The 16,352-nt window shown below is 51.5% G+C and overlaps 1 long non-coding RNA gene across 1 annotated transcript in view; it reads left to right on the top strand.

Annotated features, from left to right (window-relative positions):
- Positions 1-15,937, top strand: part of LOC142842936 (uncharacterized) — a 215,791-nt gene extending 199,854 nt beyond the window's left edge. Inside the window, exons 3-4 of the long non-coding RNA XR_012909542.1 lie at positions 2,105-2,377; positions 15,815-15,937. This is a non-coding gene — a long non-coding RNA (uncharacterized LOC142842936). The remainder of the gene's footprint in view (positions 1-2,104; positions 2,378-15,814) is intronic.
- The last annotated feature ends 415 nt before the right edge of the window (positions 15,938-16,352 follow it).

The following is a 16,352-nucleotide window of genomic DNA, read 5'->3' as shown; positions in this document are numbered from 1 at the left end:
TATTTTCTCACCTCTGTATAAGTGGGTGAGCCTGAGAGCCCCAGATGTGGCAGCCATGCATTGCACATTCCGTGGGTTTTCTATCTTCCCAGTTAGGCAACGGGGCAGAGGGCAGGCCCTCGTCTACTGTCTACCAAGCGTCTTGGTCTTTCTTTCATTGCCTGACCTGGGAGGCTTATGACCAATAGAAGCCAATTGCTCATAGAATGTGAGGCTGGCAGCCAAGGTCTGGAGGCCATAGATGCTGTGTCTGGCCAGGGCTGTTTCCTGGGTAGTGAACCGTTACATCTCCTACTGTGTCTTCACATTGTGAACAGCGGGGCATGTCTTGGATTTCTTAAGAAAATTTCTCATTTCCCTCAGGAGGGCCCTATCCCTGGGCTCTAGTCACCAGAGGGTCCATCCCTCTGTGAGAATTTGGGGTCACACACACATCCAAAGGACAGCACTAGCCACCTCCAAAGGTACCTTTTTGTCAACGGATGATGTGGAAAAATTCCAGACCGTAAATGAGCACTGGTAGGACAACACTGGAGAAGGCTGCAGGAAGTGCCGTCTCTGGCCCTTGGTAAAGCATATAGCGGGGAAGTGTGGGGGCGGGGGGGGGCTCTATCCATCAGCTACCCCTGGCCGGTGTTACATAGAGATGAGGAGGGAGAATGAGCTAGCCCAGGCTCACCACCACCATACATCCTCTCTTGAATCACATCTATCCAGATAGGGCCCATCCTACCTCTGCCTGCCCCACAGCCATCTGTGGCTCCCCAGTGGAGCCAAGATGGAAGTCGCCAAGTGAGACACTTATTATACCTCAGGATGACTAATTGGTTACAAGAAGAAAGTACTAAGAATGTTTATTTTTTCCTTCCTTCCTTCCTTTCCTTCAAAAATTCCAGGAGGTATATGCTCTACAATGTACACTGTGGCGTTAGTGCAGGCTTCCCTGCAACCAATGGGCTCTGGGTTAAAATTCCTGGAGCAGGGGGAAAGGGAGGGCTCATTTTATTGATTGGCAGCGAAATCCATGGCTACAGGGCACGGACTCAACCTTCTGCAGTCTCTGGGGGCAGTGGGGACTTTGTCTGGGCTGTTTCATCAGAAACCAGGACTAGGTACCGGTGGTCCTTCATCTATCAGATCCCTAAGGGCTACCAAAAGGAGAAGAGGTGACCTGCAGTGCTCCCTGTCTGCGAAAGCACTGCAGGCTGAAGGTGACATCCAACAGAGACTGGGAGAGGTGGCAGTGGCACCTGGGAGTGTGAGCCACGCATGGTGGTAGCATTCATACCAGGCAGACGTGTGACACGAGCTCCCAGCGGTCACCCCCACCTGTACACCTGGATTTGTCCCATCTGAGTCGTGACCCCTGATATGGACAAGCTGTTGTCTCAGCGCACACCAGATCCCTTGTCGCAGAGGACGGCTTGGTGAAGCAGTGAGGAGACAGGTGGACCAGTGCAAACTGCAGGCTCATCCTTGTTAGAGTACGAGAGCGGTATATGCACCAGGTGCACAGGGTATGACGGGGTCCAGGTTCCCACACTTGCTCCTGACCTTAATGCTCACCCAGTTGGCTTTCAAAATGATGGGAGGGCTTTGTTCAGCATCTCGGGCATCTTGCAGCTGATTCAGGTCATGCGGCACCTTCTTGCTCACTGACCTGATCACTGCCTCTAACCAGAGCACAGGCACTGGACCCTCAGCTTGGAACTAAGCCGCAAACTGACAGGACCCAGGCATTCACTGCATGGCCCCTTTGAAACCTGTAACAACCCAGGAGCAGGTGTCCTTGGCGTGCTCCCGTCACCTACAGGCCTAGGTGCTGGTTCCTCACTGTGTTTCTCTGGGCCCTGGAATGAGATTTCTAGGCTTGACTGGGATCTGTGTGTGCATGTGTGCATGCATGTTTGAGGCCTGGGTTTTTCTCATATGTGCTAAATTCCATATGAATTTCCTCATATGAACAAATTCCTTTAGACAACAGGATGCTGGGTGTGGAGAAAAGGACACAGAAACAGATCTCTGAGGCCCAGGGACACCCTGAGACTTATTGTATGGTTTGAGGGCCTCCTGTCCCTAAACTCCTCTTTCTCTGTTCCCCCAGGACCAGCAGGAGGATGTTGACAAACAAACCCCTTAAAGGTGGATGCTCCCAGAAGCCACATCAGCATCCAGTCCCCGTGCAGCCTTGCTGCCACCCGCTTGGTCCTCAGGTGGCTCTGAGCAGAAGGGAGCCAGTCTGACCTTCAGCGCCAGATGGTGCAGTCTTTAAAGGGGTCAGTCACAAGGAGGCCAAGGGCAGGAGCACCAGAGAGAAACCAGAGCCACGAGCTTCAGTTCCAACCCTGGCCCTAGCCTTCCTGGCTGTGTGAGCCAAGTAAGCAAATTAACCTCTCTGAGCCTATTTCCTCAGCTGCAAATTGGGGATAATAGCAGGAACCTGTCCCAGAATAAGGATTACATGCAATAATTCATTTGGCCGAGGGCCTAGCTCCACAATAAAAACCACTGTTATCCTGAAGATGCCTGAAAGGTGGGCAGTGTCTCATCCAAGCCCCTCAGCCTGGTAGGGCCTGGCTGGTTGTCACACAGTCCCTCCACAGTCTGAGGCACACTGGGGCATGGACAGGCGAGTTTGCCCCATTCCCATTGCCACGTCTCAGTTAGCAGGCCTTCAGGTTTGGTGGGGGGGGGTTGTTTGTTTTTTTGCCACAACTGTTCAAAAACAAACAAACAAAAAACAAAAGAAAACCTTGTGACCTTGCTGAGGAGGAGGGTGCTCACAACACAATCACCCTAGTCTCTCCGAGCAGCACACACGGAGGTCCAGGTGCCTGGCTACCGGGTACGGCATGGCTGAGCAGCCTGGTGGTTGTTATGCCTCTCTCTGATGATGCCTGCTGGGTCATCATCAGACCCTGGAGTCCATGGGCCAGCTGTGTGCCCCAAAGGTGGGGGGTGACTGTGTGCCCCAAAGGGGGGGGGGCTGTGTCCCCTGCTGCTTTGTTCAGAGGCTGGCACTGCCTTGATGGTGCTCATGCCTGGCCTTAGGCACAGATGCTCAGGCAGTGGGAAAGTGCAGAGGCCTTTGTTTCTAGCCTGAGGGAGTCTGCACACTGGCCCCGGAGAGCAGCCCCAGGCACAGACTTTGTGCTTTGGCCTTCAGAACTGGGGGAGAGGAAGGCCCTAAGGCAGCTCATGACCCAGTAACCTGGAGCCAGGCAGACAACCAGTACTGACAGCTAGCTGAGGCCTACAGAGCCCTCAGGGCTCTGGGGTGGGACACCAGCCACCAGCCCCCTTTCCACAGACCTTCCCTAGGGCGGGTTTCCCAAATCCAATTCTGTCACAAGAGGCCCAGCCCTGCCACTCCCAGGGTGCTAACATGTACTGGATGTGTTCCAGGCTCCCAGTAGCTGGCCCGTTTGCAATGGGGGTGAGGGGGGGACAGGACAGGAGGCGTCAGCTTCCAGGAAATGGAGGGCAGTCCTAGGGCCCAGAGCCCAGGAGAAACAGAAGCTGCTGGGATGGGACTGCATGCAGGCTGCAGAGACATGGGTGACAGTGGGGTGTTAGAACCTGGTTAGTCCCCAGGCTGGCAGGGGCTACTGGCTCCTCCCAATGGAAGTGAAGTCGTCCTGGGAAGTCCCTGCTCTTCCTTTGGGCCGGTCTTCACCAGAGGAAGTACTGCAGGCTCCTGGCTAAAGTAGGAAACCCTCTAGGCTAAGATTTAGGGAGAGAAGGTGTGGGAGGGGCCTTCCAAGTATGGCCAGTCTTCACCAGGTTCTCAACTAGCCAGTGCTGCTGCAGAGGACCCTGCTGGAATCTAGACAGTAGAAATAGGCCTTCTTGAGACAGAACTCCAAGTGAAGAAATGGCCTCTTAGGGCACTTTTGGCCTTGGTTTGCAGCAGAGTTGGGTCCAGGTTTCTGGGTGTTGTCCCACGTACAAGCTGCATCTGGCTATGATGGGACTGTCCCAAATTTAGGAAGGAGCGGGAGAATTGGAGCTGCCTAGTTAGTTAGAGGCAATATGAATGTTTAAGGCCATGGTCATGAGATTCCCTTGGAGCATAGTCAGGAGGCCTGCCTGCAGCTCCCAAATGCCTTGCCCCAGCTGAAGACTCTAAGCCCCAGCTTGCCATCTATGAGGAGCCTAGGGTGGCCAGGGGCAGATGGACCAATCCAGAATCTCATGAGGGATTAGCCTGGGTATGAAGTCAGGTGTGTCTCCCTCCCAATCCCTATTATCCCCCCCACCCCAGTGAGCCCATGGAAACATCTAGGAGAACAAACGATCAGGAGAAATTCATAGCATGGCCTCCTGCGGGAACTTTATCTAACGGTAGGCGTGATCTGTGAGAATAGCAGTTTGGCAAAAGGCAGAATGGCATTGTCTAGACGGTCTGTCTTCTCGGACCCCTTTGTAAGACGGGGACCTGAAGTCATAGTCCCAGGAAAGGTAAGGATGATAAGCATTCCAGTCCTGTGGTTTAAACTAACCCTGAGATAGTAGCACTGGCATTGTGCCCCGTGTCCTGCATCTGGGGACAGATAAACAACCACACCAGGCCTTAAGAAGGTTACTCAGAGGTCAGGGGCTTCAGGATACGGCTTGGTAAGTGCTGGACCCGCTACTACGGCAGGCACATGGTTACACAGCTCATTCGATGGTGCTCTGCTGTGTTTCCATGTGTTCTATGGTCTTTGCTAACCACCATGGAGATGTCAGGGCTGGATGGACACAAGCTGTCCTTGCAGAGCACAGCATTAGGAGCAGACAGCGAAAAGGCAGCAGGACTGCTGGCCCTGATGCTGGTGACCCCATAACTAGAACTGGTCACTTCTTGTCCTGGAGGAACTTAGAAGCCTGCACCCGCTTAAGAAGTGAAGAAAGGAATAGCTGCTGTGGCACCTAGCTGGTGACAGAAAAGATCAGGCCCCAGTCAGGTGCCCAGCCCTGGGAAAGTGTCTGCTTTTCCCACAGACCAACCAGACAGAGAACATGAGTTGCTGGGAGACAAGAGTCCCGAGGAAGGAGGCGGGGGAGGGGGCAGGGGGAGACTGCAGACCTTTTGGCCTAACTGACTGCCTGACAGCAGCCTTTGTGACCCAGCTCCTCTCCACCCCTGGGAACGGCTAAGGAAGCTGCAACCTGAGCTCCATCTGAGTCTCTGCAGTGCAGCAGGAATGCCCTGGTCCTTCACCGTTTCCCAGTTGGGAAGATCACCATGGTCTCATGAAGCCTAAGTGTCTGGTAGACAATGCATGCAGACCCTGGGTTACTCAGCCTTGGTCCTGTTTGAGCCTTTTCCTGCCCTTGTGAGACTCTGTGCATGGGGCCCCCACATAGCATCCTTTAGTTGTGTTACGTGTGAACTGTCACACAGATATAAGCACAGAGAGTCCATGGGCCATGAACCAGCTAGTTCAAGCCCAGTTCTCCTTCCCTCAGTCTCTTCCACCTTCTCTGACCAGGTGTATTTATTTTATGAACCCAAGCCACCCTCGACGAAGCCATTTCAACAGCCAGGTTGTCCATATCCCACTATGGGCATCTTTACTTTCCAAGACTCAGACAAGAGAAGCTGAAGAGTCAAAGGTGTTGTGCAAGACTGGGAGAGGCCCCACTGCAAGTGTGCTTGGGTGCCGGGCATGCCCAGTGCTCTGGCCCATCTAGAGTTACGTGACCAGAAGAGTCAGGATGGGAAACAGGAAAAGCCAAGTGCTGTGTGACCTCCTGCTGAGCAGGCTGACACAGGCGCAGGGATTCTGAGGTGATAGATGGGCCCAGTGGGTGCTGTCAAGAGTGGCTGGGCTCAAAGGAGCCAGGGGCCTGGGCCAGCATCACTGAACGGATCTCCAGTCTTGCCAGCTGGGTGGCTGCCATGCCAACCTGGCCCGTTGTCTCTCACAGATGGTCTCTGTGTACAGAGGATGGAGAGACAGCAGGTGATTCGTGTGAGCTGGGTGACAGGGCCCAGCGACCCTTACAGAGACCGTCCCACAATCTCTGGCACCTGAGGCAGAGAGGTGAGTGTGTTCCTGGGACCTCAAGGCCCACTCTGCCCATATGTACTATAGGAGAGTGTCTCAGGGTGTCTCTGCTGCTGCCACCAGACTATTCCAAGCCCTTTGTCTCTAACATGCCACCTACTCTGGAAGACTTCACACTGCAGCACATGCCAGCAGCGGCCTGGAAGGAGTGAGTCTTTCTGAATGCGTGCAGGCTTGAGCAGAGCTCAGAGCAGTGATTGGGTTGAGTAGCAAGTACTCCCTCCCCCGTTCATGTTTACCTAGATCCTCCAACTCTGACCTCATGTGGAGAGAAGATCTTGGCAAATGGGATGAGTTAAGCTGGGCTTACAGTGGATTTGGATGAGTCCTAAAGCTAACCAATGTCTGGTGTCTTTACAAAGAGGGTAGAACACAGGGAGACCTTTTGCCCTTGAAGAAAACAGAGGCCTTGGACAGAGCCTGCATCAAACCTCCAGAGGAAGCTACACCAGCCATAGTTCCATCCCCAACACAGACTCCTGGTCTGCCAGAGGAACACACGTCGGCTACATTAGGTTACTGAGTTGTGGGAATTTGTCTGGCCCTTGGAACCTAGCTCAGAGCTAAGGAAGCTCCAAGACACTCCACGGGGAAGCTGGCCCACTTTGTCCATCCGAACTGGCTGCGGTGGGCTGAATGATGACAAAACAAACCTCTAAAACTTAAAGCCTCAGGAAATGAGTCTCATATCTTTGGGAGTCAGCAGGGTCCTTCATTCACCACAGTATTTGGGGACCACTGCTGGCTCCATGGCCACACCTCTAATATTCTAATTGTTCTAGCTGAAGGAGGAGCTTATTCTCTATGTTCTGTCCTTGCAAGTTAGCATACCTCTCTGTACCCAGTGCACACACCTCCACACAGCACACGCTGCCCATCACCCGCTACATGGTTCTACTCAAGCAAGAGAGGTGAGAAGGTCAGGTATCTTCTAAAGGCAAGGGATCGAGCAACCAAGCACTAATGTCTACTTCAGTCCTAAGAACAAACTACCTCCCTAACCCCAGGACCTTGAAATCTCCAGTCCCTGACATATTGTGTCCAGTACTTTGCTGTGCACAGCTGTGAGAATACATGATGTTAGAACCAGATAACTTGATTTTGAGTCCCAGTTCTGCCACAAAGTGTGCTTCAGCCCATGAGTACTGGGCAAAGGCACTAAAGATTAGAAAGATGGGAAGGTAGAATATATATGAGTGTATAAGTGTGTGGATAGATGATGGATGGATGGGTGGGTGGATGAGTAGCTGGGCAGATGGGAATATGGGTGGATGGGTGGAAGGTGGTCAACATAGAATCAAATGGATGGATATAGATACATGGGTGGGTGGAGGATAAACAGTTAAATGTGTGAGTGTATAGACGGGTGGATGATGGATAGGGGATGAGTAGATGGAGGATGGATGGATGAGTGGGTGTTGGTAGAGACTGCTCATTAGTTTCCCAGCTGCCCAGACTCCAGAAATAATCACACAGAATTCTGCATTGTTTGCAATACTGTTTGGCCAATAGCTTAAGCATATTGCTAGCTAGCTCTTATATCTTTCCTTAAAACCCATTTCTATTAATCTGTGTATCGCCAGGTGGTTGCGGCTTGCTAGCAAGGTTCCAGTGCATCTGTCTGCAGTGGCGCTCCATGGCTTCTCACTGACTCCACCTTCTTTCTCCCAGCATTCAGTTTAGTCTTCCCACCTAGCTCTACTCTGCCCTATCACAGACCAAAGCAGTTTCTTTATTCATTAACCAATAAAAAACCACATATAGAGAAGGACTTCCCACGTGAGTGGGTAGATGTGTGCACAGAAGGACAGATGACTGAGGGATGGAGGATATATGGGTGGATGGTAGACAGAGGAGAGCGAGAAGGGTAAAGATGGACATATGGATGGTTGAGTAGTTGGTTGAATGTGTAAATGATAGATAGATTGATTCATTAATTGCTTGCTGTGTGCCAGATGTTTCTGGGAATTAGCTAATTGAATTCTGTGTCATTATGTTCTATCATGCGGTCTGTAATTTACTATCAAGGAAGTTGGTCTCAGATATCCACCTGAGGTATTCCTAAGGTCAGACTACAAGAGAAAAGTGATAGAGATGGGTCTCTGTGTAGGTAGATTGGGGGGTTGGCAACCAGGCTCCCCAGGTCTGCCTCTCAGCTCCATCACTAGGGAGCTGTAAAGTCTTAATGAGTCAATTTGATCTTTCAACTTTCAGTTTACAGTTACTCCCATATGAGGAAAATCATATGTTCCTCAGAAGAATTTTGTGAGTATTAAATGATGATTTTTATGATTCCATTTTTCCATAGGACATTTGGTGGGAAAAGAAAGCAGGAGAAGAGGAAATTGGTGAGTGGTAGGAGACTGAGACAGACCCCATGTGGGTCACAGATATGCTCTGTAATCGTGGGGCCAACATGCACTGTGTTTACAGACATCAGGTGACGATAGGGGACTGTCCCAGAAAACCTGGAGTAGCGAGCGAGGACCAACAAGCCCAAAACCCTATCTATGGCTACCCATGTGGCACTCCGAAAAAGACAAGTTCTCCCAGGAAACCGCTGTCCCCCACCCACTGCAGAGAGCTCTTTCTAGAGACTTTCCACTCCTGAAGTAAAAGGGAGACCAGGCACTGGAGACCCACACTGCTGCACAAGGAAGCAGCTTTGCAACACCCGGAGGCTCTGAAGCAGTGTCTTGCATTGACTACTGTGGTCCTGCTGGGGGTGGGGGGCTTTGTTTGACTGAAGCCTGCTTCTTCAGATTCCATTCTTTTTCGACAAAGAGGAAGTATCGCAGAGGGCCCAAAGCCTCAGCGACTAGCCTCCAACTCATTTCGCAGTCCAATTATCTAAATTATTGCTTTGCCCCAGCACAAAAGGAGGAGGCGCGATTTAAAAGTCGCCGGGAGATAAGTGCTCAGTTGCCTCCCCTGTCAACAATGCATAATAATTTTGATCAGCTCTCATCGTGTTGTGATAGCAGCCACAATGGCTGCGACCAGGTCTCCAGGGACTTTTATTTTTAGCTCCAAAATCACAAAGGAGGAACCAGGAGGAGACTTTACATAAGGCGGACTGGGCTATTGAATGCTGCCCCTGCAAGGCCAACCAAAAATTGGGTTTGGCTTCCGGAGACCAGAGAGCTAACCGGGAGTGAGAGTGAGAGGTTCCCAGGGCTGAAGTCGTGGGCAGCCTGGAAGGGGCCTCACACGGTCTTGTGCGGAATAAGGATCGCTCTTGGACATGGTCAGGAAGGGAGAAGGGGCTTGTGGCTACTGTCCCAGGACATTTATTTCCAGCTGAGCAGCCCAAGCCTGAGAGAGAGAGAGAGAGAGAGAGAGAGAGAGAGAAGGAAAGCTGTCTGAGGTGAGAGGGCCTCTGAGAGGAGGCAGCCCCTGGCGTGAGCCCTGGTAAAACTTTGATGATCACAGATAAAATGGGCAAGGGGGAAGAGTGTTCCGGGTGAGTGTAACTGTGAATGTTAAGGCCTGCATAAGCCAACAGAATGGAGGAGTGGGCCTGGCCCGGAAGGGAGAGGAGAGGAATGAAGGTGTTGGTCTGTATGTAGGAAGAGGTTATTCAGCTGCTGATGGTAGCAAGGGGCTGTGGGGAGCATGTGAGCCTGTGAAGGATCAGCTGGTGCTGATGTTGGATCAAGGACATCATTTCCAAGGTGGTGTGCCGGCCTGTGGCTGAGGAGCAATAGAGGATAGAGGAGTTGGTTGACCTTCCTCTCTATTGGCTGGGGTACTCCCTTAGAGGAAGAATGGCCCTCAGACTCAGCTAGAGCAGGCTGCCCTGAAAGAGTACCCGGAAACTCACAAAATGGCATGCAGCCTGAGGCCCGGTCTCAGTCTGGAGTGGTCCCTGATGCTCCTGACAAGATGCAGTGTGATCCTGATGTGGCTTGCCTGGGCTGCTCCCCCTCCTGAGTGGTGATTTTTTTTTTTGTATCTTGGTGTCCCAGGGTACTGACTTGGGTGGGGCCCAAGCTTGTGGCATGGTTACAGGGGTGGGGAGCTGGGAAGTGGCCCTGGCTTTCTGACTGTGTTGTGGAGGGACACAGAAAGGGGCCACATACTGGCAGCTGGAGATTCTGACAGAGGTGGGCCACATCTTTGCAATCTCTCTCTCTCTCTCTCTCTCTCTCTCTCTCTCTCTCTCTCTCTCTCTCTCTCTCTCTCTCTCGTACATATGTGTGCCTGCACTTTCATGCATCATTCCTCATGTGTTGCCACCTTGTTTTTGGAGGCAGGGTCTCTCACTGACCTGGAGTTCATTAAGTGGTTAGCCAGGGAACCCCAGGGATCTGCCTGCCCCCCCCCCACCTCCCCAGCACTGGTATTTATTGTATGTAAGGGCGCCATTTTGGATGTTTAGCCAGACTATATGGTTGAGTTCACTTTCCCACTTTTCCAGCTGCCACTTTCCCAGGCAGGACTTTCGTCTGACTTTTTTAATCCCAGGGGTATGCTACCAAACTTGGGGGTCACAACCGGAGCCCCAAGTCAGGTCTGGCCACCCTTCCTCAAATAAACCCACTAAAAGAGTTGAATTAAATGCAGAAAGCAGAAAATGGAGATGTATTCAGTATGCCCTCATTGGGAAGAGGGACAAAGAAATTCAGGGAACACTCCAAGTCTGTCTTTGGTATTCTTAAATGAGATTCATGCTTAAATGGAAGGCCCCAAATTGCCTCACACACCCCACTCCACCCCACCCCCATTGACCCACTATTGACCAACCTTGCCTGAGCTACAGTCTCATCCTGTAAGGTGGTTTGACAAGTTGTTAGAACCGCGTTGAACCCCCCCCCTCCTCGTGGTGCCCTTTTCTTCTCCCAGGGTGGATTCCTGGGGCAGATGCCCATTTCTTTGAGGTCCATTGTTTTAATAGTCCTCAAACGTTCAGTCAGACTGTGAGACTCAGGAGTCTCTTTAAAACATCTTCATTTCTGCCAGGCCAGTTGTAATGGCTTTGCAAGTCCTGTCACCTCCGCTGACAAATGTGCCTCATAGGGCAAATTAGGCCTAATGTTGCATATAAGAGAGGATGAACACAGAGGTGGCTCCTGGCTGAGTCTTGATGGGAGTTCAATACCAGTGGGAAAAGCTCGCCTCCCTTAAGAGAGTGGATCAGGCAAGAACCAATGAAGGACAGGCTGAGGACGTTGGCCATGACCTGGTGGTACCTTGGCACCTTTCATGGCCCTTGCTCCTGAAGGACTCAGGGCTGGGGAACATGTGATGCAGATCTTCTGGACAGAGACTGCCACCATGCAGTTCAGATGGTACCTGAGCTTCAAGGGCATCGAGAGGCCTAGGGACAGCTTCCTGCTCTCACACTGTGTATCTCAACTTACTCACCGGGCACAGAGATGAGGCCATGATTGCAGCCCACTGAGGTAGACAATGTCTCTGTGACTTGTTTAGTGTGGGGACTGGGACATGTCTACATCATTCCTGTCTCTTTTGTGCATGCGGATAGGAGAGTTGTTCTTGGCCGCAGGCATTCCTAGCTTACAGGGAGTACAATGGAGCAGATTGCACAACTGACTCTACCCCCAACCTACACCTTCAAGAGGAGCCCAATGCCAACCAATAGCACTTGGGCTCATAGCAGAGAGGCCAGCACTGACAGGCCAGCATCTTTATTCCCGATGCTCTGCAGGCCATAGTGCTGTGACCTTGACTTGTATTGCTAGGTCTCAGGAATCTTGCAAGAAGAGGTGAATGACAGAATCCTCCTAATGGCCTCAGGTGTTTTTGTGGGTGATCTGCCTCCATAATCACCCAGTGTTGGGGGAGGGCAGGCAAAATTCATGAGCTGGACTAATAAGGGGTAGGAGCCTTATATATGATCAGACCTCAAAGTGCCAATCAGGAAGTAGTTAGCATGTGGATTCAGAAGGACTCTGCCTCCAACTCTACTGAGTCCTCAGCCTCTCCTCTTTGTCAGAAAAGAGTATCTGTCCTTCCTCAAGGTCTACTCCAAAGGCGCCATGAGATACCAGGGAAAAGAGACATTGAAAGTGATCAAGGAAGTCCCTGATATCATTGCTATCGTCCTAATCTCTGTAAAGTCCAGGGGGTAAATTTTAGGGACCACTGAGGCCTATAGCCCATGATGAATATAACTGGGATGTGGATACTTACATGGTGAACCCCATTTAAAAGTAAATGATAGTAGTGACCCCATTAGACGTAGATGACAAATTGGAGCTGGCTACAGTGCAGCAAAAGCCCAAGTGTACATCAGCCTGCTATCTGGGCCCTCAACTGCACATACAGGCCGGTGCTCACAACCACAAGATCCTGGCCCTCCTGGGTGTCCAGAACTGAGGCCTGAGATGCTTGGTCACTGGACGTGATACGGGTAGAACAGCATCCTATGTCACCTCAGAGATGGAGCGCTAAATCTATTGTGAACAGCTGGACTGCAGAGGAAGTCCAGGCTTTGCAGTCTCAGGGTTGTGTCTGTGACTTAGCTGTGTGCCTAAGCATGTGTGCTTTCCCACCAGGTCTGTGTAACTGTGAGTATCACGACAGAGGTCCACTAAACACAGGATGCAGCTCATTAAACCAAGGGCATGGGTCATGCCCAAACATTCCATGACTTGAGGTCCCTCCAACATTTGCCATGGCCACCAAAGTGTGTTTGACCTCAGCGCTGCCCCCATGAGAACAAATGTGGTCATCACCAGGAGAGCAGATGCCTACCACACGTTATCGTCTGAGGGACTGAGAAGACCAGTCAACCTGCTTTATGTGGTTCCCAAAGGCAGGAACAGGACCAGTGCCATGGATTATGAGGTCACAGCTGCTCAAGGGAGCAAACCCTATAGCATCAAAGATGGCAGACTTGTAAACAAGCCCCAAAACCCTGAAATTTGGTTCAGTGAGGTCCAAAGAACTACCCCTCCTCCATCTCTAGAGATGACCTACACTAGGGGAGGCGGGTAGACCAGCTGCCCCCAAGTCCTACTCAGCTTCAAGGCTCCCAGCTGAGCCAAGAGCTGAGTGGGGAGCTGCCCTAGGCGTCCTTTGTCCTGTTCCTGGCTGGTAATTGACATAGTGAATGGCCGCTAATGAAGAACAGAGTGGGACTTCCTGGGAGGTGACGAGACAGCCAGAAAGACAACTGCTAATTACCAGAGCCAGCTGGTGGCCCTGGGAGACCATGCTGACAGAAAAGATGATGGTTGAGAGGGGACCAGGCAGGAAGGCGCTTCAGGAAGACTGCTTATTCTAAGGCCTTCTGCACCCAGGCACTGGCTCCATGGAGTGATGGGTGAAGAGGTCAAGACTACCATCCCTGCTCTCTTTCCTGGTCAAGCCTTGTGGGGGAGGGGCTATTTGATCACTAAAGTAATTCTAGTGTCCTTCAACTGCCCTTGGCTGTTAGGCTGAGCAAGCTCTCTCCCTCCCAGACTCCAGCACTGAGTTCCCTTCCTGTTGCTCATCCCTGACCCTGATGCTGTCTACACCGTTGGCATCTTGCTTCAGTAGCTCCTGGATCAAGCTATGGGTAGCAGCTCAGTCCCTCACTGGTCCTGGGTAAATGAAGCAAGATACCAGGAGCTTGCTGGTGGTCCCCACCTACAGTGCGATGAAGAGAATGGGACGGCGATCATGTTGAAGATAGAGCTCTCAGTGAGATAGATCGGCAGCGTGGTCAGTCATTGGGCATTCCCAACACCTGGCAAAGGGCAGGCTGTCTCTCTGCCAGCCACTGGAGTGTCTGGTAGCTGCCTTCTTTGGAGTCCTGTCTCCTAACTCTCTTAATTCTTCCTTCTTCTAGTCTGGAGCGGTCTCTGTCTGCTTGGAGTAGGTCTCAGTTTCTCGCACACCTGGGGCCCCTGAGCCTCACCTGCCCTTCCTCAGATCCACTGACTCCTCATGGGTCCCTCTCCCTAACCTCTGGGCCATACTCTGGTTCTTAGTCCTTGAGGGCCAAGGGCTCTGCTGGGATGGGATTCTGATCGTATGCACCTGCCCTAACTAACTGCATCTGCCCTGAGAGGCCAGGCTCCTCCTTCCCCTCTTCTGTCTGCCCTCCCCTTCATTTGGGCCCTGTCACCGACAGGTGTGAGCTACTCTAGGGCAGGGAAGACTTCAGTGGCCAGACTGACTCCCCTGAATCTCAACTATCCCTTTCCCTTAGAGGTGCCGAAATCCTCAGCTGAGATGGTAGCAGGAGAGCACTGAGCCCACCTCCCTTCTTCCTGAATTGTCTACCAGAGTCATAGAAACTGCCAGGTGGCGGCTTCAATGGTTGACAATGCTGGAAGCCTTGAGGCTACAGCCCATGTATGGGCAGCTGGATTCTCCTGCAAGTGCCAAGGAAGATAGTTCTGGCACTCCCTGGCATCTTGGCCATCTTGTCCTGTCTTCATACAGACCTCTTGCCTGTGTCTCTGTTTTGTTTTGTTGTGCTTTTTGTTTTTCGAGGCAGGGTTTCTCTGTAGCTTTGGAGCCTGTCCCGGAGCTCACTCTGTAGACTAGGCTGGCCTCGAACTCACAGAGATCTGCCTGACTCTGCTTCCCAAGTACTGAGATTAAAGGCACGTGCCACACCATTTGGCTTCTGTCTTTCTTTTCTATAGGACACTAACCATTGTGTTAAGGACTCCTTAACCCAGTGTGGCCTTACTTTGGCTAATCTTACAGCCTCTCTCCCACACAAATTGTGTTCTGACATTCTGGACATGGATGCTGAAGGACGCATGCAGACTAGTATACCCTGATCGCCCCGCTTCACCTCTCTGATTCTCAAAAGAGGCAAGGAACATTCTTACAGCTTCTCCCCCTTTCCCATAGATTTTGACATGTACCAAGGCCCTGTGAACTGAGCAACTTTCTCCCAGAGCCCCATGGCTAGGTGGATTCTCAGCTTACAGAGGAAGCAATGCTCTGTCCCCCAGAGGCTAAGCTTCTGTGACAAAGGAACTTCTCCCTCCCTGCAGAGAGGAGAATGGTACAGAATCAAGGTCCCCGAAGCCAGCATGTTGTGTGTGTCCGCCACTTTTCCCCATGAGCATGAGCAGGCCTCTGATCCCAGAGAGACATCACCCACACGTGTCTGCACACACGCACACACACGCACACACATGCACACACTGTGCTCTGTGTAGCCCTGCACCACGCTTTCCTGCTTTGCCTCAGAGGAAGCTGAAGACCGAGGCAAGGCAATGAGATGGGGAATCGTGCTTCTCGGGCAATTACCCACACCTCGTATAGTCTAATGAGCCGTTGAGGGGCCCCGGATGGAACATTTAGGGGGGTTATTGAATGTTTCCTCACAGTTTACCCAGTTGCAGGAATTAATTGATTTATGGACTGGAAGAACATGTGTGTCTCTGAGCAAGGGCGGGTGCCTTTCTAAATGCGGATTTCTCTCTGTGTGAACTTGCGGCAGCCTGGTTATAGGCCTGGGCTCCCTGGCCTTGACATCTGGGCTCCACAGTTGCCTGCACTTGGTGATGAGAAGCCACTGAAAGTGTGATTGCACACCAAAGGGCAGGTCTGCAGCTATGAATGATCTTGGGACCTGGATTTCCCTTGCCTTTCTCAAAATTCAGTTAATCCCATCCACCCAGAGTTGTGCTATATGCTGCACTCTGTTTTTAACTAAACTAACAAGTTTTCTTTCATTGCTTGAAAACTACCACAAAATAATATTGTGGAATTGTAAGTTTCATAAATGATCGCTGCTTGCTTTTTCTTTTCTTTCTGTTTTTTCTCCTTCCACCATACAGGTCCCAAGGATGGAATTTAGGCCTTCAGTCCTCAGAGCGAGTCCTTTATCAACTGAACTGTGGCTGTCCACAAACTGGTGATTCTCCTGCCCTCATTGACCAATGGCTCCCATTACACCTGGCTGCTATATTTTCTCAATACACATTAGAATAGTCACTGATATTGCCTCCTTGATTTTAGAGATTTTAGAGATGAGAGCAATGGGGTGCAGGGAGAGAAGCCGCTCGCGGAAGTCACATCTGTGACCTCGGAGTGAAACACAGGCAGGCGGCAGGTTCACTCTGGGTGGTGGAAAGCCAGGCCAGCCAAGTGTCCCCTTTGTCTCTATCTTATCATCCTCTCTAGAAGTATCTTTGGTTCTACCCCAGCCTGAAGCCAAAGTAGCCAGGAAGAAACAACTGCCTTCTTGGGTCAGCCACTCTGGTTCGTGCACTCCAGTGTGAGAGTGTACGTGAAATCACATCTGGGAAGGCTGTGGCATAGAGATGGGACCCACGGATGATTGGCTGGGATGAAGAGACTCCGCCCTACCCTGAC

This window comes from Microtus pennsylvanicus, chromosome 2 (genome assembly GCF_037038515.1).
Source record: "Microtus pennsylvanicus isolate mMicPen1 chromosome 2, mMicPen1.hap1, whole genome shotgun sequence".
In the NCBI taxonomy this organism is placed as follows: Eukaryota; Metazoa; Chordata; class Mammalia; order Rodentia; family Cricetidae; genus Microtus; species Microtus pennsylvanicus.
Note: the sequence above shows the minus strand (reverse complement) of the source record. Positions and strands in the feature narration are given on the sequence as shown.